Here is a 26,509-nt window from a genome sequence, read left to right as displayed (position 1 = left end):
TGTACTAAATAGTTCACACCACATCAAGTGGTTTAGACCGCTCTTCAATAACACTTATATTTTCTCATGATATTCACTATCTAGTCTCCAATTTTGAGACCGCTCGTGACATAAAACTATATGAAGAATTAGGCCAACAACAATAACCAAGTGGCTATACTGATATACCTTGTTGTCAATTTGGTATTCAATGAAATGAATCCCATGTTGAACAATTTCAACTTGTTTGAAATATGTCCCTTGCACTACAACTAAGTCTGCATGTACATGTATATAAGAAACAAGAAATTAAAAATTTGTATAAGCTTTGTGTACATATAAAAATTAAAACATGTGCACATGTTCAAGTTTAAAATAATTTTATAAATTAATTTAAACGTTCAAATCAGTTCAAACCTATGGGAAAGGACGTTCCATCACTCATGTCAGATTTTATTAACTTATTTCTCTCTTCTGTGCAATGCAATAAATAATAACTAACACCTTCTATATTTCCATCTTTTGCTATGACTGCAAAAATATCTCCTTCAATTTGAAACAAGTTATAAATTATTTACTCAATTAAAAGTTCTTATATAATTTATTTACATACACAACATTTTTTAAAGAAAATAAATATATATAATTTAAATATATACATATACCTTTTTTAATCAATCCTGAAATATGGTCATAATCAACAGAAATCAGAGGAATGTCTTCAAAGATTTCATCCTCATTTTCCTTGTATGTGTTTGAAACATCTAGTGGCATCAATTTCCAATCATTGACATATCCAAGCTCTTGGTTCTTGAAATCAACGTAGTTTTCCAAAATGCAATCAAAATAAAAACATGAATAATCCCTAGTGTACAATGCCCATGGGTGATTATTTGTACTCATGACACAATGCAAAGATCTTGTCCTCTCCATGCTCTTACATCCATGCATTGATATTCTATCCACATCTTCTAAATGTACATGTGTACACAAACATATATATCAATTTGTTTTAAAACATTTGAACTAGGAAAATTTTAAAAAATTAAAAAAACATTTTAAAACACTAAAAGAGAACACGTACTGGTTATCTCCCAAAACACTCTATGTGGAATGGGCATGTATATTCTCGATGATGATTCACCAGGATAATTAAGTTTCACAAAGTGTTTCTTACACCATTCAAGAATATCATGTGCATCATCTATACAATCTCCTATATAATTTATTTAATGCTTTGTTAGAGCATGTTTGATACAAGCTCATGCACCATCATGTTCATGCTTTCCATGACCACTCTAAAAAAAACTCCAAACATGTGGTATTTTGTCTTTTTGAGGATATATACATAGTGCATAAAATAGCCTCGAAGATTTTAATTGTGTTGCACATCCATAAAACCAAACAAAATGTTTAACTATTGTTATGCCTCTCTCTTTCAAATATTCAAAAAATTTCTTAAAGCAATATTGTACAAAAGTGTGTCATGCTCCTTATCATTAGTGATATAGAAGTGGTACTCTTTCTTAATGACATGATTTTCAAATGTACTATCAACACCATCCAAATCAATTTGTGCATGTCGATAACACACATGCACCATAATAGTGATTTGCTTTGAAAAGTAATACTCTGATTGAATCTCTTTTTGATGTGCAAAAGAATAATTTTCTACGAAGTCCACTATGGATAGAATAGTTCCAAGTGAGAAAGTGTCTCTTAATGTTTGAAATTGTTGTGCTTGCCACTTGGCAAAAAAACCATGGCATATGTATGGTTTTATCAACTTACAAAAATTTTCCATAAATGTTCCAATAGATATCTCCTCTTCTACATGATCTAACCTTGTACATTCCTTTCCAAATTTTGTTTAAAATTTTTTGTACTTGTAACTCTTGCAATTTACCATCTTCGTCATGTTAGTATATTCATCTCTCAAAGGCAATTTAGCCAACTCCCCGCATGTTCCACAAATTCCTTTTATGCAATTTATTTGACCAGTTGCATTATCATCTAATTTATCACATAAGATGGATGCTATGAATTGACTTGTTCGTTTAGGAGGACCTTTTCCATAACCATCACTATCTTCTCTAATCTTTTGAAACAACTGATAGTATAGGTCTCATTCGATGTGATAACAACAACAACAACAAGTTTTAAAGACTTTGTTTACCTTCACATAATATGGCCTTAACCGTTCAAACATGGTCTATCCAATCTTCATATGAGGGTTTGTTTTAGTAAACAACACATATAATTCATGTTTTCTTGTGTCTAACCAATGTTTTACTTGGAGATCATAACGATCAGGGTCAATCCTTTTCTTGATAACATCTCTATTTTTTGATGAAGGATGGGTATTATCATTCCAAAAACTTGTCACCAAGTTCCTAACAACTTCTTCAATTCTATCAAAACAAGGAGCTCTACACATAATTGCCCAATTTTCTTCTTAGGTAGTATCATCCAAACTCTTTCTCCTTTTCACATATTTTGATATTGTCCTTCTACTAAAACCAAACTCAAATTTCAGTGAAGAGATTTGTCTTTTTTTAGGCAATCTTTCATTTACTAAAGATGCCAACATCAGTCTTCTTGAAATGGTCTTATCTACTATTCAATATTTTTTACCAATGATCACTAAACATTTCTTAACATTGTCAACAATACATTTTTTTAGGTGAGAAGTTTTCCATTTTTGGCTTGTTTTATCTATACCTAACAATTTCAATGGATCTATTAAGTCTTTATGAGTAAGTACAATTGATAACAATTGAGCTTTCTCTAGTGTAGTATGAAGATTATTGAAATGAGACATTAGTTATTTTGCACTTTTATTCATCGACCTCCTTTTAGTATGTCTAGGCTCTTCACTAAGATGTTTCAACTCATTCACATCCATTTCAAGTAAATGATCTAAATTTTCATAAGAAATATTTCTCTTCACCTATTTAGCTAGTTCCACAATATGCTCATCCATACCAGCGGTAGGAGGTAAGGAGCCTGACTCCTCTCCTTCGGCTTCCATTGGTTCAACATGGGCAAGCTCCTCCCTATGTTCTTCAACTATATTGTGTTCTTCAACAAGTTTGTTTGCCTCAACTCCCGCTTGAGAACTCCCTTCTTCTCGAGCCTGTTCTGCACATGATTTAATATGAAAGAGAATATTTTTAATGCAATGAAATTCCAAGTATAATTTGAAACCAAATTTTCAAGTCATAATAGGTGGACTGTTATGTCATATTTAAGACCTATTATTGCATAATAGGTCCTAATATCACATGTAATAGGTCCTAATATTTGCATAATATAGGTCTTAAGGGGACTCTTGAGTATAATGTGAAATGCTTTTGCATATGTGGTCATATTAAGTAATATAAATAGAACCTATTATGAAATAATAGGTTCTAAATTTATGTCATATTTAAGACCTATAATCACATAATAAGTTCTAATATCACATAATAGGTCTTATTATTACTTAATATGACCACATATGCAAAACAAATTCATATTATACTTGACTCCCCTTAAGACATGTATATTATGTGATATTAGGATAGGTATTATGTGATATTAGGACCTATCAAGTGATTAAATAGGTATTAAATATGACATAAGTTAAAACCTATTATGACATAATAGGTCTTATTTATTATGACTTAATATGACCATGTATGCAAAAACATTTCACATTATATTTGACTCCCCTTGAGACCTATATTATGCAAATATTAGGATCTATTATGTATGTTATATTAGGACCTAAATTATGTGATAATAGGTCATTAATATCACATATATAATAGGCCCTAATATCTCATAATATAGGTCTTAAGGCCCAGACTCAAGTATATAATGTGAAATGTTTTTGCATGCATGGTCATGCATTAAGTAATAATAAGACCTATTATGTCATAATAGGTTCTATTATGTCATATTTAACATAGGTATTATTGCATATAATAGGTCCTAGTATCACATAATATAGGTTTTAAGGGGACTCAAGTATAATGTGAAATATTTTTGCATACACTTGAAAACAAAGTAGACACAATGTTTGTTTGTTTGAAAGTGTTTGATTGTTTTGATAATGCAAGCATAAATCCTAGGGCTAGACGAGACAATAGTTGTTGAATCTTACTTAGGGGATTACCTTGAGCTACTCAATTCAGAGCAGATACTTAGGTGCTTGACCCCACTGGATCCTCTCCATGACACTCACTTCTCTAGGGCAGCGAAGCACTAGTATCCACAAAAAATTTTCTTGGTGAACTTTGTTTCTCTACTAAGAACCGTAAGAATATGAGCTGCTTCAGAGGTCTGACCTCCTACGTCAACAACTAGAAGGTTTTTGGATTTTAACATAAAAGGTGTCTAGTAAGGGCATCCACTCAGGTGCGCATAGATTTGGCGAGTTAACGTCTCTATGCCATTCCAACAACCATTTCTTGCAGCTTTTGTTATAATCACTTTTATTTATAGTGGTTTGGAAGAGCTTGGCTTTAGCTTGTTACCACTTTGGGTTGTTCCCTCTCACCAAGCCTTAAGGGCTAATCGGGAGGTAGGCCCCTTCCTAATGATAAAACAAAAAGAGCCTATTGCTCAAGACACAAAAGACAAGTTTGTTAATTTTAGAGCAACAATTGAAATGTTTGCTAAACTATAAAGACACATGGTTTCAAAATCTAAATTAAATTATATATTTATGGACTATATAAATTATAAATTATAAATGAGAAAGAGAGGGGTCACAAAGATCTAAATTTTAAATTAAAACCATGATCTACTATAAATGGACTTAAGGGGAGAGAGAAAATTTCTATTACACAAGCAGCAAGTTAATGGAATTTGAAATGCAAATACACATATTATTTCAAATTAAAAGAAAATTATTTTTAATTAAAACAAGATTATTTTTTATTCTACTATTTCCAATTGATTTAATAAAAATAACATCATTTAGAATTAATTAAGATAGAATTCTTATATAAATTAAATTAATTTAATTGCATTAATATTATTTAAAATAATTTTCATAAAAATATTAGATAAAAAATATTTAACTAATACTAACAAATAAACACAATTTTTGGTACGTAATACATATAAAATTAAAGAGAAATAAAAATAAAAATACATACTTGAAGTCTTATTTTGCCTTCTCTTCTTGTTCCCAATGCTTTTAAAATAACCTTCAAATATCTACAAATTATTTCCCTCAAAATAACTTTCAAATCTCTTCTTTCACTCAAAAATGTGAATCGTTTTGATCATTTGTGTGTAAATTAATGTTCTGTTTTTTCCTCTGTTTTTTGTGTTTTTAATTCTCTCTGTTTCATATTTAACAAAGATTTACGTGTTTAAAATAATCTTCTATGTATTTTCACTATGTTTCTACGTTTCAATTTCTACAAATATTATCATCGTTGTGGCATCCAAACCTTGTTCATCTCTATGGTTGTACATCCCCATAGAGTCTAATAACATTGCTTGTTTATGAATCCATGCCAAATAGGACCCTTATCTAATCACATTCATGGTAGCCAAAGAACCCACATAGGTTTGCCTTGGGCAATTCGCTTAAACATTACCATAGAAACTGCCCAGGCCTTGGTGTATCTCCACACCATCAATCTGCCCATATTTCATGGAGATGTTAAATCAAGTCATATTATTCTTGATGAACATTTCATAACAAAAGTTATAGTTTTTGGGCTTTCTAGATTGGTTCTCATGAACTTCTTACATGCCACACTTGCTCTGCATGGTACGCTTGAGTATATTGATCGAGAGTACCGTCAATGCTTCTAGCTCATTAATAAGTCTGATGTTTATAGCTTAGGAGTTTTTTTAATTGAGATCATCTCTGGCAAAGTAGCAATGGATAATAAGCGAAGTAGAAATGAAATAAGCCTTGCTAATATGGCCAAAGACAAAATCAAAAGAGGTATTTTGGATGAATTGGTCAATCCAGATTTGAAGATTGAAAGAAATCAGGTGGTGAAGGTCACGATTACTGCAGTTGCCAAATTGGCCTTTGAATGCCTTGCAACATAAATGAATTTGAGACTGTAGTCACATAAATCTATCCACTTAATTAAATGAATATTTAGTATTTATTTGATTATTTAACCATCAATCAATAATTAATTAAATTAATATTTAATTAATTCATCTTAACCCTCTTCTCCTATTAATTAAATAAATTATTCAATTTATTTGATTTAGTTCACTTAACCAAATTTAGACCATTAATTAAATAAATAAATGATATTTGTTTAATTAAATCTTCTCTCACATTTAAATAAATTAACATTTATTCAAATCCCATCTCTCACATTTAGAAAAATTAACATTTACATTTATATAAATCACCTTTATCCTCCACCCACTTGTATTTTCTTACAAATGCAAATTGCACAACTATTTTAAATAAATAAATTATTTATTTAAAATCCTATTTATCCTCACCCACTTGAAACCTTTAATGGTTTCCCTTAAAGTCTTCAAACTTAATGGGTTTCTTCTACAGTCTTCTCAAACCTTTAATGGTTTCCCTTAAAGCCTTCAAACTTAATGGGTTCCTTCTAGAGTCTTCTCAAACCTATAATGGTTTCCCTTAAAGTCTTCAAACTTAATGACTTCCTTCTAGAGTCTTCTTAAGCCTTTAAAGGTTTCCCTTAAAGTCTTCAAGCATTTAATGCTTTATCTTCGGTTTTCTCATGTAAATAAATTAAGAGTTATTTAAATAAAATCCAAAATTCACATTCACATTCACATTTAAATAAATTAATATTTATTTGAATATCTACCTAAATGCAAATTACACCATTTAATTGAAATAAATGATTTTATTTTAATTGAAAATCCCAAAATTCCTCCCACTTGCATTCTCCTACAAAATCCACTTGCATGCCTAAATCCCTTCTAGATTCTTCTAACTCCTTCTAATTAGCCTAATCCTATCCTAATCATTGTCACATTCCTAAATAAAAGGAAGTCACTTCTCAAAAACCTCCAAAGTCTTCAATAACCATTAAAGGCTTTATGTCTTCAAATGGTTAACCTCTAAAGTCTTCCAAACCATTAAAGGCTCTTACATAACCATTTATGGTTAACTCACCTTTTAGTTTTGGTTAGAGACTTTCCTCTAACTTAACTATCTTTTTGACTCATGGGTCTCTTCAAAGCATTTATTTCTTTGACTAAGGTAACCATTTAACCCTTGCACATTCATTTATCCCTCAGATAAAAGGAATATCCATTAACCTAACCCTAACCCAACCCCCTAGGGTAACCATCATGTCCCCTCAAGCATTTAATGCTCCTTATCTCTCCTCTCAAGCCTCCTCATGGTGGCACTTGTCAACATGGGATTGGTTTGAAAGTCTCACATGGATTGAATATCTTTCAATCCTAACCCTTGTTATGATTGCTCAATCTTAACCCTTCATTTCCCCATTTCTTCTATAAATAGAACCCTTCTCCTCAAGCAAAGAAGAAATCATTAGAGTAATGTTGTTATACTGGTATTAGGATAGAGCTTTTACATAGCATCACTATCTACACTTGCATAGCATTTTCTTATCATATTCAACCATCTTGAATCTTCATATGGCATCCATGGCTAGTGCTAAAAGCTGAGAGCTACACTCATGTGGAACTTGGAGAGGAGAGGAACAAGGGAGGAGAAACTATGAGCATCTTGATTAGGATTTGGAGGAGTATAGTTTATCTATTCTATGTTTGTATGCTTTCTATTTCATGCTTAATATCTCTCTTGATATGCCTGTTAGGATAATCTTTTATTGCTAACACTAACGCTTGTTTGTTGTGCTCTTGTGTGTGTTGTCATCAAATAGATTTTCTAATCCTTTCTGCAAAGTATCATTTGGTGAACCCGACGTGAAAGAATAGAATTTTGCTTTTAAATTAGCTTTCTTTTTTCTTTTGAATAAGCCTTTTCAGTTAGTTGTTTAGAATGTTTTTTTTATTAAAGGGTTTCCTTTTTAGAATAGACTTTTAAATTACTTGTTTAAATTTTATTTATTTTTAATTAGTCTTTTAGAATAGATTTTTTTTTAAGTTTCTTAAAATAGTTTTTATTTAAAATTAGATTTTTTTTAAAGTAGTCTTTAAATTAAGATTTTTCTAAATTAGTCTTTCATTTAGTTCTAATTTAGATTTTAAATTAGTTTTTAATTTAGTTTTTGATTAGATTTAAATTAGTTTTATTAATTTAGATCTAATTTGTTTGTTAGTGTGATTTGTGTTAATATGATTAATTTAATTTTGGGCTTACATCTTGTGGAGGACATAAGGAGCATCTTTCTAACATATTGTTGCAGGTGTTGAAAGTGTCAAATTTGCAAATTTTTCCTTAACATGTTCTAATTGGAAAAATTGATCAATCTTAGGATAGTCAGTCACATTGTCTTCATTTTCCTATCTTGGTCTAAAAATGAACAATCACATTTCTATCTTGGATTAAAATGAACTATCATTTTTACAATCTTGTCTAAAACAAACATTCACATCTTGCAATATAGACTAAAAAGAACAATCAACTTGTTTTTTTTTGCATAGCGATTTACTTCAAGCAAACGTTCTTTTCATTAAGTTGACCAAGATTTCATTTTTCCTAGTTTACTCAACATATTGCCTTTTGAAGGATAAAAAGAACACCATGGATGTTGGAGCAACATCTCCAAATAGTTAGATCACCATTGCAATGACAAGTTAAAAAGAACAAGTGTCTTTTGTGTTTGGCACACTTGTGCAAAAGAGTTTGTCGAGTGGTCCTACTTCTAACACACACTATCCTCTCCCTTGGCTTTCGTGGTCCTAGGTGCAAGAGAAAAGTGTTAGAAACACTCAAATTTTATCTTTTTAAGAGAGGCCTACCAAGAGACACATCACTCTTGGGAATGACCTCGTGCGGTAAATCCTTCGAGCCACTATAGAAATCAGGTGTGAGCAAAAGTTGTAGCCTTGGGTATAGCTTTTCCTATAGTGTAACTTGCCGAATGGACAAATGGGCCCCACCACAAGTTACAAGGCTCTTAAGTGAGTCACTGCAGAATGAACTTATGTCCAAAAACATCAAAAATTACTAAACACCTTTAAGTAGTAGCCCACCCATTCTATTGATTGAAGATATTTGTGATAAATTCAGTGCAAGAGCATAGAAGGTTTTGCTCCCAAGATACTCACCATACATATTTCCTTGAGTAGAAACATAGCTTTTTGAAAGGTTACGTGTAGCCTGATAAAAGTGGTGGCTCCCCATCATAGGGATCATCTATTTTTTATGCTCATGCAATACTTAGTATATCACATCCTTACCTACCACGACGGGATTCATAAGGTATGTAGTACCAAAGTTGAAGAAATATCAAGATGTGGGCTGAAATTATTGCAACTGACCATTTGACCTTAGGGATAAAGAGTGTTTGAAGTGTTTTCATTTTTGCGTCAAGACTAGTGCAAATTGAGTTGACTTCAAGCTTTGGAAAACACCTAAAATGTATTTGAAAGAAAGGGTCATACACGTCCAAAGATTGGGTTTATCTAGACCCACACTTACTTGTGCCTTTTAAGGCAACATTCTTGTGTTTGTGTGCTTGCTTTGTTTTCTTGTCAAAAGAAAAATCAAAAATTAGTTCCAAAAACAAGTATTCATCCAACACAAACATTTTCAAAAATAAAAGATCAAAAACAAGTGCAAACAACAAAAGTGTCAAACTATATGACCATTCTTCATATCTTAAGAAAGAAGAATCTTCATCAACATGTCAACTTGAAGATAAGACCATTGAGCTCAAAGGATTTTATCAAAAGGAGAAAATTCTTCTATCTTAATAGACAAATCCTTGTCTCTCATAGATCTTTCTTACGTCATGTGCATCTATATCTTCAAGGAAAATCAAACGAATTTGATCAAGAGTCTCTAAACCACAGAGCTTTTACTCAATATAGAGCTTTGAGTTATCACAAGAACAAAGGAGGCAAAATCAATCCTGACTTCTTTCCAGATATTTGCATCACATATAACGTAGGTCGGGAAGAACCACCAACTCCTGAAAGAGAAGGAGAATTTGTCCCATATGTGACACAAAGTTTTTATTGAAGTACATTTCAATCCATTTCCCACATTCACACATCATCAATCCAGTCCAATTCTTGAAACATAAAGAGGTTTTTGTCCTAAGTTCTCTTTAGATATTGCTTGAATCAAACACAATACATCACTTTTAGAGTGTCTCTACATCTAGGATAAACTCATCCTAAGAGGCATTTGTACACAAGTTAAAACTAGTCTATGAGTGCATCCTCTTATTACTAGGTAGTTGAGTCTATAACACATCTCAGATTTCTCTAAACCTTATCCCATCAAACTTTGTCAATCAAACACAACAAGCAATTCAAGAAAGAATTTTGGTAAAATTTACCTTTAGTGCTACAAATTCATATGAAAAACACCCCACCTAGCATAAATCTCTCATTTCATCAACAACTCATCATCATTTTCATCCAACTTCAACAAAAACTTGTAAACAAAATGGCTCATACCAGATCACAGTCTAGACAACAAGAAATTGAGGAAGAAGAGGAGGAAAATATCAATCAATTCCAAGAAGTCCTTCGAGGAAACACAAATGATGAAAATCCAAGTACTCCCACTTCAGCAGTAATAGAAAGGGCACAACACAACCCTCTTTTTAATCGACTGTTTGATGAAATACTCAGATGCTGATGCTCACTTTTTAAGACTTGCTCAAGAGGGAGCCAAACTACCCTCTGACTTTGATGTTTCACAACTAAGGAAAGCATCAGAATGACAAAGTCATAATGAGGATGAAAGAGGTCGAGATCAAATTAGGTACAAACTTCATCAAGGTAATCCCCCACCACCTCCTCCTCCAAATAAAATAGACATGTTGCGGCAACAAGTTGAGAATCTCGCCCAACAACTTCATAGTGGTGTGAAAACTAATCAGTTTTCACTTAATGACATTTGTCCCTATCCCTTTGATAGGAATCTTCATATGCCACCTTTTCCATGAGGGTTTGAAACACCCAGGTTTGAAAAGTACCAAGGAAAAGGAGATCCTTGTGATCATGATAGAGAATTCCATTCAGCTTGGCTCGAAGTGGCATACAAGGATCCATACCTAATACGACTTTTTCCCCAAAGCTTGGGAGGAACAACCACATCATGGTTTTCTCGATTACCAGGTGGCATTAGGATATTTGAAGAACTCGTCCAGAAGTTCTTGGCACATTACTCACACAACATTGAATGAGATATCACCATGGCTGATCTATGTAATGCTAAACAAAAACTAGGAGAACTACTTTCAGTCTTTCTACAATGATGGCATCAAATGTCTAGCAGACGTTCTCTCCAGTTACCTGAACAAGAACTAGTGGAAATATTTATTTCCAACTTAAATGATGAAATGGAATTTCACCTAGACGTGAAAGACATAGACTCCTTCAATGATATGATCACCAAAGGTTTAAAATGTGAGCGGGCTCTCATCAAAAAAGGGATTATCAAAATATACAATGAGCCAAAGGGTGGCCCTCACCCACGCTTCAATAGTAACAAACCTAACTTTTGGAACAAAAACAAAAACATCGTCAATGACAGGGTTATGGATGCAATAACTATCAAAAGTGCACAACCTGTGGTCCGATTTGCAAGACAAAACCCCCCACTCAAGAATAACACAGTTGCTTCTCCAAATCAAGGATACAATATACCTCAAGAGGAACCTAGACAGCGTCAACAAAATTTTAAACCAAAATAAACATACACTCCCTTAGGGGAACCTATTGAAATAGTGTTACGTCAGTTGGTTTCTCAAAATCTGGTGACCTTACCCAAAACATCAAATTACGAACCTCAAGTTAAACCTTCATGGTGGAGGGATACTGAACATTGCGATTTCCATCAAGGGAAAGGGCATAAGACAAGCAATTGTCATAGATTGAAAGATCTTATTCAGGATCTTATTGACAGAGGTGAAATCAAAATCGAAGGACATGACCCAAAGACAACAAACAATGATCATCTCATGTTTAAAAATCCACTTCCATCACAAGATCAAAGGGGTCCTTCCACTTCAGAGAGAAACACAAATACCACTGATTATACACGAGCTGCCTATAATTACACTGTGAATCACCTATATGATGCTAGTGAACAAATTGCAACTATTACCATCAAAAATCCCAGTTCCAACTGCAATGTTGTTACACGTCCTAGCAAGATTACCATAAAAGCAGCTCCATAAGGCACCGCATCTATCCCAAAGCAATATAACCTTGTTGACCAATTAGATAAAACACCCACACTGATATCTATCTTAGAGCTATTGTGCCTATCTCCATCTCATAGAACAATCTTGGATCAAGCTCTCCAAGAGGTGTCAGTCCCTGCAAACTTAAATACAAATTAGTTTCAAGCCATGGTTGGAAATCTAAGGTCATCACCTTGTCTCACTTTCTCTAAAAGTGACAACACATCCTTCCAGCAACCTCATAACGCCTCACTCCATATTGAAGGGTTTATCAACCAACATAGGATCAAGCGAGTCTTGATCGACAATAAAGCAGGCTTGAATATTTGTACACTGTAATTGGTCATAGCATTGGGATATGAAATTGAATCAGTGGATCCCCACAAGAAGATAATAATCAAAGCCTATGATGATGCAAAGAGTTCATCCAAAGGAGCAGTGGTGCTACCAATTCGAGTGGGCCCCATAGTGAAGCATATCATATGTCAAGTTCTGGACCTTCCTCTACCATACAATTTATTGTTAGGAAGACTTTGGATACATGCCATGCAAGTTGTTCCATCCACCTACCATCAATGTATCAATTTCCTGCATAATGGTGTGGAAATTACAATCCAGGGAGATGCAAATCCCTTTTCATATTGTCACAATATAAGTCATCAACTAGAGATTACCATTCCCAACAATAGAGAAGCCATCTCATCAACATCATATATAAGTCTAGCCTCTCTTTCCAGTTCAAACACCATTATACCCAAGCAAGAGAAGCTCAAGATGAAAATGGTAGAGAAAGGTCCCGGGGAGTACAATCTCAACCAACTCTTTCGTGTTGGACAAATGCCTACTTCTCCTAGAACTCATGGTAAACCTCAACGGCTACTTCAAGCACCACTGGTCAAACCAGCATATACTTTGACACTGTTCATCCTGGGAAAGAGTCAAGAAGAAGAAACCAAAGATGAGGACTTGGCAGAATGGATCTATAAAGATCCTATCACCACAAACATCCCACAAGCGAAGCTTCCCACAGATTAATATGGAAAAGGCCTTCTCATTATGCAAAGAATGGGATATGATGGTCAAAGTTCTTTGGGACCTTGTAAGCAAGGGAGACATGAGCCACTACAACCAGAATTGAAGCCCAAAGATAACACAAGCTTAGGCTTTCAAAAGGAGATCCTTCCTAAACTTAGATTCAAAGGGAAACCCAACAAACCACTATATCAGCATATTACAAAGAGGTCACCTTTGGTTATATCAGTAGCACCACGCACCACACCAACTACCCCACTGAGGCTAAAAATCCCAGCAATATCATCTACAGCACCAATCATCCCACCAATCAAACTAGCAATCCCATCAACCACAACAACTGCATCAATAACACCATTAGCACTATCAGAACCCCTAGCAGTATCGACAACACCGGCAATTCTAGCAGAAGCAGTAGATTCAACACTACCAATACTCCTTGTATTGGATTCATTGATCCCCATAATTCTTCCTACAACACCAATCATTTCATCTACAAAGGTCCATCAGTCAATTACACCTACAATGTTTAAATCAAAGGATATCTCGGTGTGGTATAGCAATCGGATACTAAAAAGTGACTCAGAGACTGACTCACATGAGTGGGAATTTCATTCTATCTAGCTTAATACTTCAAATGAGGAAGACACATTACTACCTCCACCTCACAAATACATCCCTATTTACGAAGAAGCACAGATAAAGACCTATTGGGTTCTTGAATTGGAAACATCTTCCACAGATCCTACGTCACATCCTACGCCTGATTTTGATAGGGAGAGTACCATCAATGACCTTCACCACAACATCTTAAACCTCACTAACACATCTAATGAACTTAACCTAATTGATGGGGTAATGCCCATCATCCATCCTGAACTTGTCGAATGGAACCAACCTAATCCCCCATGCCTTGACCACTTCCAAAATGATGAGGCGATCATTGACTTTTTGGAATTATGGGATAACATACCAAGTGAGGATCACAAAGTTGGATTCGTCATAGAGATTAATAGCACAGCATACTTTGGGGCAGATGCCAAACCTTTCAACTGCAAAAATATAATAATAAAACATGGATCTTCTAGTGAAAAACACACTGTGACACTGTTTGATCCCACAAAAGTAAAAAGAAAGAGCATATCCAATGGTGAAAACCTCTCTGAGGTGCCTGAGGATGAAAGGTTTGACATTCTCCCTTCTAGTACATAGTAGGAACGATCAACAATCCTTATTGAAGAGACAAAAGAATACAACATGGGGACTCCTGAAACTCCTCACCACATACATCTGGTATCACTATTAACTCTGGAGGAACAACCTAAGTTTATCAAATTCTTTCAGAAGCACTAGATTAATTTTGCATGGTCATATGTAGACATGTCTGTTCTTGATCCGGATTTAGTCATGCATCACCTCACCATCATAGAAGGAGATAAGCCTATCAAGAAGAAGCTTCACAAGATGCACCCTCGGATTGCAGTATTAGTCAAAGCAGAAATCAAGAACTCCTAGATGTTGGTTTTATTAGACCAATTGATTATGTGGATTGGATATCCAATATTGTACCTATTGGAAAACCAAATGGGGGCATCCGTATTTGCACTGACTTCAGAGATCTGAACAAAGCATGTCCTAAAGATGACTTCCCCCTACCCAACATCGACATAATAGTGGACCTAACAGCAGGACATGTCATGCTCTCTCTCATGGATGGTTTTTCAAGGTACAACTAGATAAAGATCACACTAGAGGATCAACATAAGACATCCTTTACATGTCCATGGGGCACATACTGCTGGAATGTACTGCCTTTTGGTCTAAAGAATGCAAGAGCAACCTACCAACGAGCAATGACCACTATCTTCCATGATATGATGCATACCATAATGGAAGATTATGTTGATGACTTACTGGCGAAATCAATCACAAGAGAAGGTCATCTAGAAATATTAGAGAAAATATTTGATAGACTTGAACAATATCATGTTCGACTCAACCCAAAGAAATGTGTCTTTGGAGTAACCTCAAGGAAGCTTCTAGTATACATTGTTTCAAGCAAAGGTATTGAGGTCGATCCTACAAAGGTCAAGGCAATCATGGACGTGCAACCTCCAAAGAACATTAGTCAACTAAGGACATTACAAGGATGGCTACAATCCATCCGAAGATTCATTGCACAATTGGCAGATAAGTGTCACCCCTTTACACACCTGCTACACAACAATATCCACTTTCAATGGGATACCAAATGCCAGCAAGCATTCTAGATGCTTAAAGACTATCTCATGAATACACCATTGATTATCCCACTAGATCCAAGTAAACCTCTATTGCTCTATATTTTAGCAACAAATACAGCATTGGGAGTACTACTGGCTCAACACAATGTAGAAGGAAAAGAGTGTGTTGTTTACTACATCTCTCGCACACTAGTTGGCTATGAACTCAATTACACACCTATTGAGCAAGCTTGCCTAGCATAATCTTGGTAGCTACTAAACTAAGGCACTATCTGTTAACACATAAAGTACAGCTCATTGCAAAGATAGATCCACTCAAGTACTTACTCAGCAAAGCAGCTTTGACTAGTCACTTGGCCAAATGGGTGATGATTCTAAGTGAATTTGACATCGAGTATGTGGACCGTAAGGCTATCAAGGGTCAAGTTATTGCAGATCAGTTGGCCGATGTACCCCTCATAGGTGATCATCCTCTCATTTCCAATTTTCCAGATGAAGAGATATTCATGATCACAGAAGCACAACCATGTAAACTATACTTTGATGGTTCATACACTAGGCATAGCTCAGGGGCAAGCATTTTGTTTATCACACCTCAAGGTGATAGCATCCTAAAGTCTTACAGGCTCACATTTCCATGCACAAACAACATAGTAGAATATGAGGCCTTGATCACAGGACTCAGACTAGCCATACAATGGAAATTGAAAGAGTTATAGATATATGGTGACTCTCAACTAGTTATCCGACAAGTAACCGATGAATATCAAACCAAGGATGATAAACTCATGTCGTACAAGCAAATGGTCGACAGTCTAAAGGAATCATTTACAACTATCACCTCTGAGCAGATACCCAGAGATCATAATCGGGTTGCTGACGCTATGGCTACCATTACATCTCCCCTAGATCTTCCATAGAATTCAACACGCTACGAATTCTTGGTCGAACAGCTTTGGATTCCTGCTTATGATATCCTTCAAACCGAGATGATATGCCACCTTGTTGGTTCTGAATCCCCATGGTATGATGAATTCTACACCTACCTCCGTGATCACACACTTCCTCCTAACCAATCGAATAACCAACGTAAAACCTTCATTTGCCAAACTACTCGATATACCATTATTGTTGAAACCCTATATCGATGTAGTCTTGATGGTACTCTCCTTTGATGTTTGGAACAAGATGATATAACAAAGGCCTTGGAAGAGGTACATGAAGAAATTTGTGGGAATCACTCAAGTGGTCCCTCACTAGCCAAGAAACTCATGTGCATTGGATACTATTAGCCATCCATGGAAAAAGACTCCTACTATTCTGTCAGAAAGAGTAAGAAATGCCAAGTTCATGAAGACCTGATACATGCATGAGCACAAGAATTGCAACCAATCACAACACCATGGCTCTTTTGTCAATGAGGACTTGACCTTGTGGGTAAAATTCATCCATCTTCATCCAACGACCACAAATTCATTATTATTGCCACCGAATACTTCACAAAGTGGATCAAATTTGTTCCACTTACCCAAGTCACTGGCAAGAAGATCACCTCATTCATCCTCAATTACATCATCTATCGATATGGTGTACCCATGTCCATCATCACAGATAATAGGCTTCCTTTCAAAAATCAGGATGTTCGTGAGCTCTGCAAAAAGTTTCACATCCAACACCGCTTTTCCACTACCTATTACCCACAAGGAAATGGTCAGGCCGAAGCATCAAACAAGAACATATTAAGAATTCTTAAGAAGACAATCAACAATGTTGGTTGTGATTGGCACGTTCAATTGAATCCAGCACTATGGGCATACCGAACTAGTATTTGAACCCCTATAGGTGCAACTCCCTACTCACTGGTCTATGGTGCAGAAGTTATCTTACCCATTGAGGTTGAGATACCATCACTATGGGTTTCCTTGCATAATCTCATAGATGATGAAGCATACCGAGTATCCCGTCTCCAAGACTTAGAGCTACTTGATGAGAAATGACAAGTTGCATACAATCACCTCAAATCTTATCAACGGCGCATGAGCAGAAGCTATAATCATCGAGTTAGACATTGTACATTTGAGGTAGGTGATCTGGTTCTTCAAAGAGAATCCTCGTAATCAACCAAACCAAGAACATCAAGGCAAGTTTGAATCAAACTGGCTGGGTCCATATGTTATCACTACTATATTTGGGTCTGGGGCATATCAATTGGCTACTTCAGAAGGAGAATCGCTTGTAGATCCAATCAACAACATGCACCTCAAAAGGTTTTATACCTAAGTTGCACAGAACATCAGGCTCCCATACCTACCAAAAATCCAAAAACATTCAGAAAATTGTCTCACAAAATACCAAAAACATTCAAAACACTCACAAAAATCCAAAAACATTCAGAAAACTGTCTCACAAAATACCAAAAACATTCAAAACAATCACAAAATGCCAAAAACATTTAAAAACACTCACAAAAGCAAAACAAACATAAAAAAAAATCAAAATCAATTAAAAACATGGCAAAGCTTTGTACATACGAATCCAAGCAGATACCAAACAAACATTGTGAAATACTCAAACTATGACCACTTATCACATCAACCAAACAATCAATATCAAACACGAAAACTGTCTAAACAACGATGCATCCTTCCTTACCAAAACAAAGACAAGATCACATTTTCTTTGACAAGAAAATTTTGTTTAAGTTATCAAGTACTTTGTTGGTTTGTAGGTTATTTATTCATTTATATCAAGTTCCTATGATACTCTAGGATATCCACAAGTGATTAGAGTGGCCAGGATGGTTCCTAGGCATTGTTTATATATCTTCTATGAATTATTCCAATGAAGTTTTGGGGCATGTTCTAATGGTGTCTACATGGGAATTTCACTAAGTTACGTGATCCTATACAAAATATAGTCATAGATCACTATGGCTTGCTGACTACAGCATATACCTCGACCATATGAGCATGAACCATTATGCAGGATCCATATTCTTTATTCTTTATTTATGTTGCTTGCTTGCAGGTACAATGCTCCAAACATGGTTCCTACCGCCTCATCCAAAATTGATACTACCATGCTCAATGATGAAAATAAAGCACCATGGATCGTCATTCCATTTTATCTATATTTATTGCATTCCATTACATTCCATCCATCCATACATTCATAAATAGCTACATATCATTCATACATAGTAATGAAAATGGGGTGCATACTCTATTTTTCTCTTCTTCCATAGGAATGAGTCATAGGTCCTCCATTTCTTCTATCTAACATCGAACCCCCCCTCACCCTCCCCATCTCGATAATCAACATCACATACCCTACATCATTTTCCATCAACCTAATCAAGCAAGTTACTTTATCTGCATAGGTACATCGACTCACGCACACCTAGACTATCAACAAATACTCTGATCAAGTATCTTTGGGTTTCAACAGGTAATCGATTATGGAAAACCTAGACTATAACAAGCATTTATCATAATGACCTAGTCTCAATGGGGCTGATATGATTCACCACAATCATCCCTCCCTTGCACACACTATCAATTGATCAACCAACCAAACACAATCCAATGGACAATTACATCAATTGTCTAAGTCTCAACGAGTATTTTGCTTTAGATACCTTGACTTCATCGGGAAATTAGATCAATTGTCTAATTCAAAACAGGGCACTTTGATTCACTTACTCAAAATTTATCTTATCCAAGCAAACAACTGACATCAACTGTCATGCTTTGACTCGATCGGGGCAATTAAACTGATTGCACTAGATTGTCCAACCAATTTTAATCAATTGTATAGAATCAATCAAAAGAACAACACTGTTGAAATGTGGTGATTGATCAGCAAAGTACTGTACACTTAGCACGTATCCTCACCGGGGTCAGTTACGGCTTGAGAAGATTCACACAAGTGAGAATCCTACCGATATGTTCACAAAGGCAGTTCCACAAGAGAAGTTGATTTCTTCATTAGTTTCTGTTGGTCTTCTTGATTGATAATTGTGGAATTTATACCAATCAAGTCCTAGTGTTTTATCCAGGGGATGTTGCATGTACAGTGGTGTCATGTAGTATCAGTCTCCAAGTGGGAGATTGTTCGGTGTGGAGCCTGATCAGTCTCCAAGTGGGAGATTGTTGAAATGTGGCAACTGATCAGCAAAGTACTATACACTCAGCACATATCCTGGTAGGGGTCTGGGGCCAGGCTGGGCCCCAGGCAGGGGTTTGGGGGCACCAACCCTTGAGAAAAGCGAGGGTTCGAGGGTGGTAGCCCCCATGAAAAAAAAATTTGCCATTTTTTCGTTGATGAAAATCGACATTGTAATAAAACCCTAAAAAGGCTGACTTTGTTTGTTGCCCTAAAACGCATGTTATAAGTGGCTGGGAGGCTTAAGGCATTGTAAGGTTTATCTACTATTTTTGCTAGATAATAAGAAAGATTGGATGGCTGTGTATGGTGGACGTAACCCATTCTGGGTGAACCACGTTAAATCTCTGTGTTATCTGTGTCTTTTTTTATTTCTTTATCTTTTGAATTTAAATCTGCATATAATTGTTAGTTCATATTTGCTTCGGATCTGCTTGAAATCCCTAACAATTTGTATCAGAGCGAGGTTTTCTATAAATTGGCAGGACTTTCAGATTTGAGTGGGAGCAATGGAGGATTCCAAATTCAAGGTTGAAAAGTTTAACGGCCAGAATTATCAGTTATGGAAAATGCAGATGGAGGATTACATGTATCAAAAGGATTTGTGGCGGCCATTGGAAGGAAAGGCAAAGAAACCGACCACAATATCAGATGAAGAGTGGGACATTTTAGATAGAAAGGCACTAGGATCCATTTGATTATGCCTTGCGTCATTTGTAGTATTCAATATAACAGAAGCAAAAACGACTGTAGATTTGATGGCAACATTGGCTAAGTTGTATGAGAAACCCTCGGCTTCAAATAAGGTATTTCTTATGAAGAGTTTGTTTAATTTGGAAATGAGTGAGGGAGGATCTGTAGCAGAGCCCTTAAATGAATTTAATACAATTACCAGTCAATTGTCTTCGGTAAAAATTACCTTTGCAGAAGAGGTTAGGGCTCTCTTGATTTTACTTCAACATCATCGGGTAGTGTTTTGAATGTGGAGAATAGAGGAAGATCAAAGGAAAGAGTAAAAGGCCCTGGGAATGAGAAGTCATGAGGGAAGTCAAAGAAAGGACGCTCTCAATCTAGAGGAAAGAAAGATTGCTGGTACTGCGGAAAGCCTGGTCATCTAAAGAAAGACTATTGGTCTCAGAAAAACAAAGAAGGAGACAAAAATGAAAATGACAGTAAGGAAGCTAATATTGCAAGTAATACTTTACAAGATGCTTTAATCTTATGTTTGGATAATGTTAATGATTCCTGGGTAATAGATTTTGGGGCTTCATTTCATGCTACACCCCATAGAAAATATTTTCTAGATTATGTTCAAGGTGATTTTGGACAGGTATATTTGGGTGATGATGAGCCCTATCAAATTGTTGGAAAAGGAAAGATAAAGATCAAGTTGCAAAATGGTAATGATTGGTTTCTACAGGAGGTAAGACATGTTCCTAATTTAAGAAAAATTTAATTTCTGCAGGGCAACTAGGTAGTGAAGGTTGCATAGTTAACATCTTAGACAGTATGTGGAAGGTCACTAAAGGATCATTAGTAGTAGCTAAAGGTGCGAAGGTAGGCACATTATATCTATGTACTGGTAACACTTACTCTACCTTAGCTGCTACAGATAAACTACAAGGACAACAATAATAAATGTTGCAAGAACAGATTCGATAATGTGGCACCATAGGCTTGGGCACATGAGTGAGAAAGAGATGAAAATCCTTCACTCCAAAAATATATTTCCAGGACTAAAGAAGATTGATTTAGAGTTCTGTGAAAACTGTGTTTATGGTAAACAGAAAAGAGTCAGATTTCTCAAGGTTGCGAAAGAGAAGAAGAGTGAGAAGTTAGAGCTTGTACATTCAGATTTATGGGGACCAGCTTAGGTATCATCTCTTGGTGGCTCTTGTTATTATGTTATTTTTATTGATGACTCAACCAGAAAAACATGGGCATATTTTCTAAAACAAAAATCAGATGGTTTTGAAACTTTTAAGAAATGGAAAGCTTTGGTTGAGAATGAGACAAGAAAAAAGTTGAAGTGACTCAGATCGAATAATGGAGGTGAGTATTGTAGCAAAACATATGAAGATTATTGTTCCTTAAATGGGATTCGAAAGCAGAAGATAGTTCCAAGAACTCCACAAGAAAATGGTGTGTCAGAGAGAATGAATAGGACCATCATGGAATGTGCGAGGAGCATGAGATTGCATGCTGGATTGCCCTTACATTTTTGGGCAGATGTTGTACATACTGTTGTCTATTTGATAAATAGAGGACCTTCAACCCCTTTGGATGGTGGTATTCTAGAGGAGGCATGGACTGGTAAAAAGGTAAATTATTCTTTTCTAAAAACTTTTGGTTGCAAAGCTTTTGTCCATGTTGATAAAGAAAACAGAACCAAGCTTGATGCTAAATCTCAGAAATGTACCTTCATTGGATATGGCATAGATGAATATGGCTATCGGTTATGGGATTTTGAAAATAAGAAAATAATTAGAAGTAGAGATGTTATATTCAATGAGAAGGTTATGTATAAAGAACAGATGCAGGAAAAGAAGCATGAACAGGACAAACAAGAATATGTGGTGTTGGATGAGATTCCTGAAAATAAAATGCCACAGGTACCTGATGCTCAGCAACAATAGATTGTCCCACAAACTCCTACAAGTGTTAGACATTCTATGAGGACAAGTAGACCCCCTAAAATATTTTCTCCTTCTTTGTATTATATTTTATTAACGGATTCTGGTGAACCAGAAGAATATGAAGAAGCAATGCAGGTAGATGCCAAACAACAATGGGAGCTAGGCATGAAAGAGGAGATGGACTCCTTGATGAAAAATAAGACTTGGGACTTAGTCCCTTTACCTATAGAAAAATGAGCCTTGCCTAAGAAATGGGTTTATCAGCTGAAGGAGGAGGAAGGAGGTCAGAAAAGATATAAGGCCAGACTTGTGGTAAAAGGTTTTGCATAGAAAAAGGGTATAGATTATGATGAAATATTTTCTCCAGTTGTAAAAATGACTTCAATTAGAACTGTACTTAGTCTTGTGGCTACAGATGATTTACATCTTGAACAATTAGATGTCAAAATAGCTTTTCTCCATGGAGATTTGGAGGAGGAAATTTACATGTTGCAACCACAGGGATATGAGGTCAAAGGTAAGGAGAACTTGGTGTGCAGGTTGAAGAAAAGTCTGTATGGCCTAAAGAAAGCACCCCAACAATGGTATTTAAAATTTGATAGTTTCATGGCTGAACACAATTATCATAGATGTCATTCTAATCATTGTGTATATTTTAAGAGATTTGATAATGACAATTATATTATCATGTTGCTTTATGTTGATGACATGCTTGTTGCTGGGTCTAACATGCAACATATAAATGATCTTAAATAGAAATTAGCCAGGTCATTTGCTATGAAGGATTTGGGTGCAGTTAAGCAAATTCTTAGTATGAGGATTACACGGGATAGGAAAAATAGAACCTTGAATTTGTCCCAAAGTGAGTATATAAAGAAGGTGTTGAAAAGATTTAACATGCAGGATGCAAAAGTAGTTAGTACACCTTTGGCTATTCATTTCAAATTGACTAAGGAGATGTGCCCAAAGGCACAGGAAGAGCTTAATAAAATGTCTAACATCCCATATTCATCAGCTTTTGGCAATTTGATGTATACAATGGTATGCACAAGGCCAGATATTGCACATGTAGTGGGAGTTGTAAGCAGGTTTATGAGTAATCTGGGTATGGAACATTGGAATGCTGTGAAATGGATTCTTCGATATTTGAAAGGAACCACTATGAAGGCATCATGTTTCAAAGGATCTAATGCTACTCTGAGTGGATTTGTTGACTTTGATCTAGCAGGTGATATTGATTCATGGAGGAGTACTGCAGGGTATGTTTTTACTATAGGGGGAACTATAGTCAGTTGGATTTCTAGGCTGCAAAAGGTTGTTGCACTTTCAACCACTGAAGCTGAGTATGTTGCTGCTACAGAAGCCAGCAAGGAGATGATTTGGTTGCAATGTTTTCTGAAGGAATTGGGTTAGACACAAGAGGATAGCCCATTGTATACTGATAGCCAGAGTGTCATTCATCTTGCAAAGAACTCTTCTTTTCATTCAAAGACAAAGCACATTCAGCTCAGGTACCACTTCATCCGGACTATTATGGAGGAGGGTCAGTTACGGCTTGAGAAGATTCACACAAGTGAGAATCTTGTCGATATGCTCACAAAGGCAGTTCCACAGGAGAAGCTGATTTCTTCATCAATTTCTGTTGGTCTTCTTGATTCATAATTGTGGAATTTATACCAGTCAAGTCCTAGTGTTTTATCCAGCGGATGTTGCATGTACAGTGGTGTCATGTAGTATCAGTCTCCAAGTGGGAGATTGTTCGGTGCGGAGCCTGATCAGTCTCCAAGTGGGAGATTGTTGAAATGTGGCAACTTATCAACAAAGTACTATACACTCAACATATATCCTCGTAGGGGTCTGGGGCTGGGTTGGGCCCCGAGTAGGGGTTCAGGGGCAGCAGCCCTTGAGAAAAGTGGGGGTTTGAGGGTGGCAGCCCCCAAGAAATTCTTTTTTGCCATTTTTTGTTGATGAAAATCGACATTGTAATAAAACCCTAAAAAGGCCGACTTTGTTTGTTGCCCTAAAACGCATGTTATAAGCGGCTAGGAGGCTTAAGGCACTGTAAGGTTGATGTACTATTTTTGCTGGATAATAAGAAAGATTGGATGGCTGTGTATGGTGGATGTAACCCATTCTAGGTGAAACACGTTAAATCTCTATGTTATCTGTGTCCTGTTTTATTTCTTTATCTTTTGTATTTAAATCTGCATATAATTGTTAGTTCATATTTGCTTTGGATCTTCTTGAAACCCTAACAAACACCACATTTTCACCATATCTCTTGCATAACCTATAGGTACTCATTGGCTTTCCATTTCTCTGTATTCCCTCTATTTTCTTCCATTCTTTCACCATTATTGCTAATTTCTTCTATTCTACCTCTCCTCCACTTCTCATTTTTTTTCGAGAGATCGCCCGATTTTTTGAAATTTTTTGGCCCATCTCTCGAGGGGGCATACCACCCACTAAATTAACATTTATGGGGCATATTTCTTCACACCTAATTTTCTTTCTTTGAAACGACGAGGTAAAATTGCACCATCTCAAAGAGGGGCAAATGTAGTCACATAAATCTGTCCACTTAATTAAATGAATATTTAGTATTTATTTGATTATTTCTCCATCAATCAATAATTAATTAAATTAATATTTAATTAATTCATCTTAACCCTCTTCTCCTATTAATTAAATAAATTATTCAATTTATTTGATTTAATTCACTTAACCAAATTCAGACCATTAATTAAATAAATAAATCATATTTGTTTAATTAATTCTTCTCTCACATTTAAATAATATTTATTTAAATCCCCCAAAATCTCATCTCTCACATTTAAATAAATTAACATTTACATTTATTTAAATCACCTTTATCCTCCACCCACTTGTCTTTTCTTACAAATGCAAGTTGCACAACTATTGCAAATAAATAAATTATTTATTTAAAATCCTATTTATCCTCACCCACTTGAAACCTTTAATGGTTTCCCTTAAAGTCTTCAAACTTAATGGGTTCCTTCTACAGTCTTCTCAAACCTTTAATGATTTCCCTTAAAGTCTTCAAACTTAATGGGTTCCTTCTAGAGTCTTCTCAAACCTTTAATGGTTTCCTTTAAAGTCTTCAAACTTAATGGCTTCCTTCTAGAGTCTTCTTAAGCCTTTAAAGGTTTCCCTTAAAGTCTTCAAGCATTTAATACTTTATCTCCTTTTCCACATGTAAATAAATTAAGATTTATTTAAATAAAATCCAAAATTCACATTCACATTTAAATAAATTAATATTTATTTGAATATCTACCCAAATGCAAATTACACCATTTAATTGAAATAAATGATTTTATTTTAATTGAAAATCCCAAAATTCCTCCCACTTGCATTCTCCTACAAAATCCACTTGCATGCCTAAATCCCTTCTAGATTCTTCTAACTCCTTCTAATTAGCCTAATCCTATCCTAATCATTGTCACATTCCTAAATAAAAGGAAGCCACTTCTCAAAAACCTCCAAAGTCTTCAATAACCATTAAAGGCTTTATGTCTTCAAATGGTTAACCTCTAAAGTCTTCCAAACCATTAAAGGCTCTTACATAACTATTTATGGTTAACTCACCTTTTATCTTTGGTTAGAGACTTTCCTCTAACTTAACTATCCTTTTGACTCATGGGTCTCTTCAAAGCATTTATTTCTTTGACTAAGGTAACCATTTAACCCTTGCACATTCATTTATCCCTTGGATAAAAGGAATATCCATTAACCTAACCCTAACCCAACCCCCTAGGGTAACCATCATGTCCCCTCAAGCATTTAATGCTCCTTATCTCTCCTCTCAAGCCTCCTCATGGTGACACTTGTCAACATGGGATTGCGTTGAAAGTCTCACATGGATTGAATATCTTAACCCTTCATTTTCCCATTTCTTCTATAAATAGAACCCTTCTCCTCAAGCAAAGAAGAAAGCATTTGAGTATTGTTGTTATATTGGTATTAGCATAGAGCTTTTTCATAGCATCACTATCTACACTTGCATAGCATTTTCTTATCATATTCAACCATCTTGAATCTCCATATTCCATCCATGGCTAGTGCTAAAACCTGAGAGCTACACTCATGTGGAACTTGGAGAGGAGAGGAACAAGGGAGG

Source organism: Cryptomeria japonica, chromosome 2 (assembly GCF_030272615.1).
Source record: "Cryptomeria japonica chromosome 2, Sugi_1.0, whole genome shotgun sequence".
Taxonomy (NCBI): Eukaryota; Viridiplantae; Streptophyta; class Pinopsida; order Cupressales; family Cupressaceae; genus Cryptomeria; species Cryptomeria japonica.
This window is presented reverse-complemented; position numbering follows the sequence as displayed.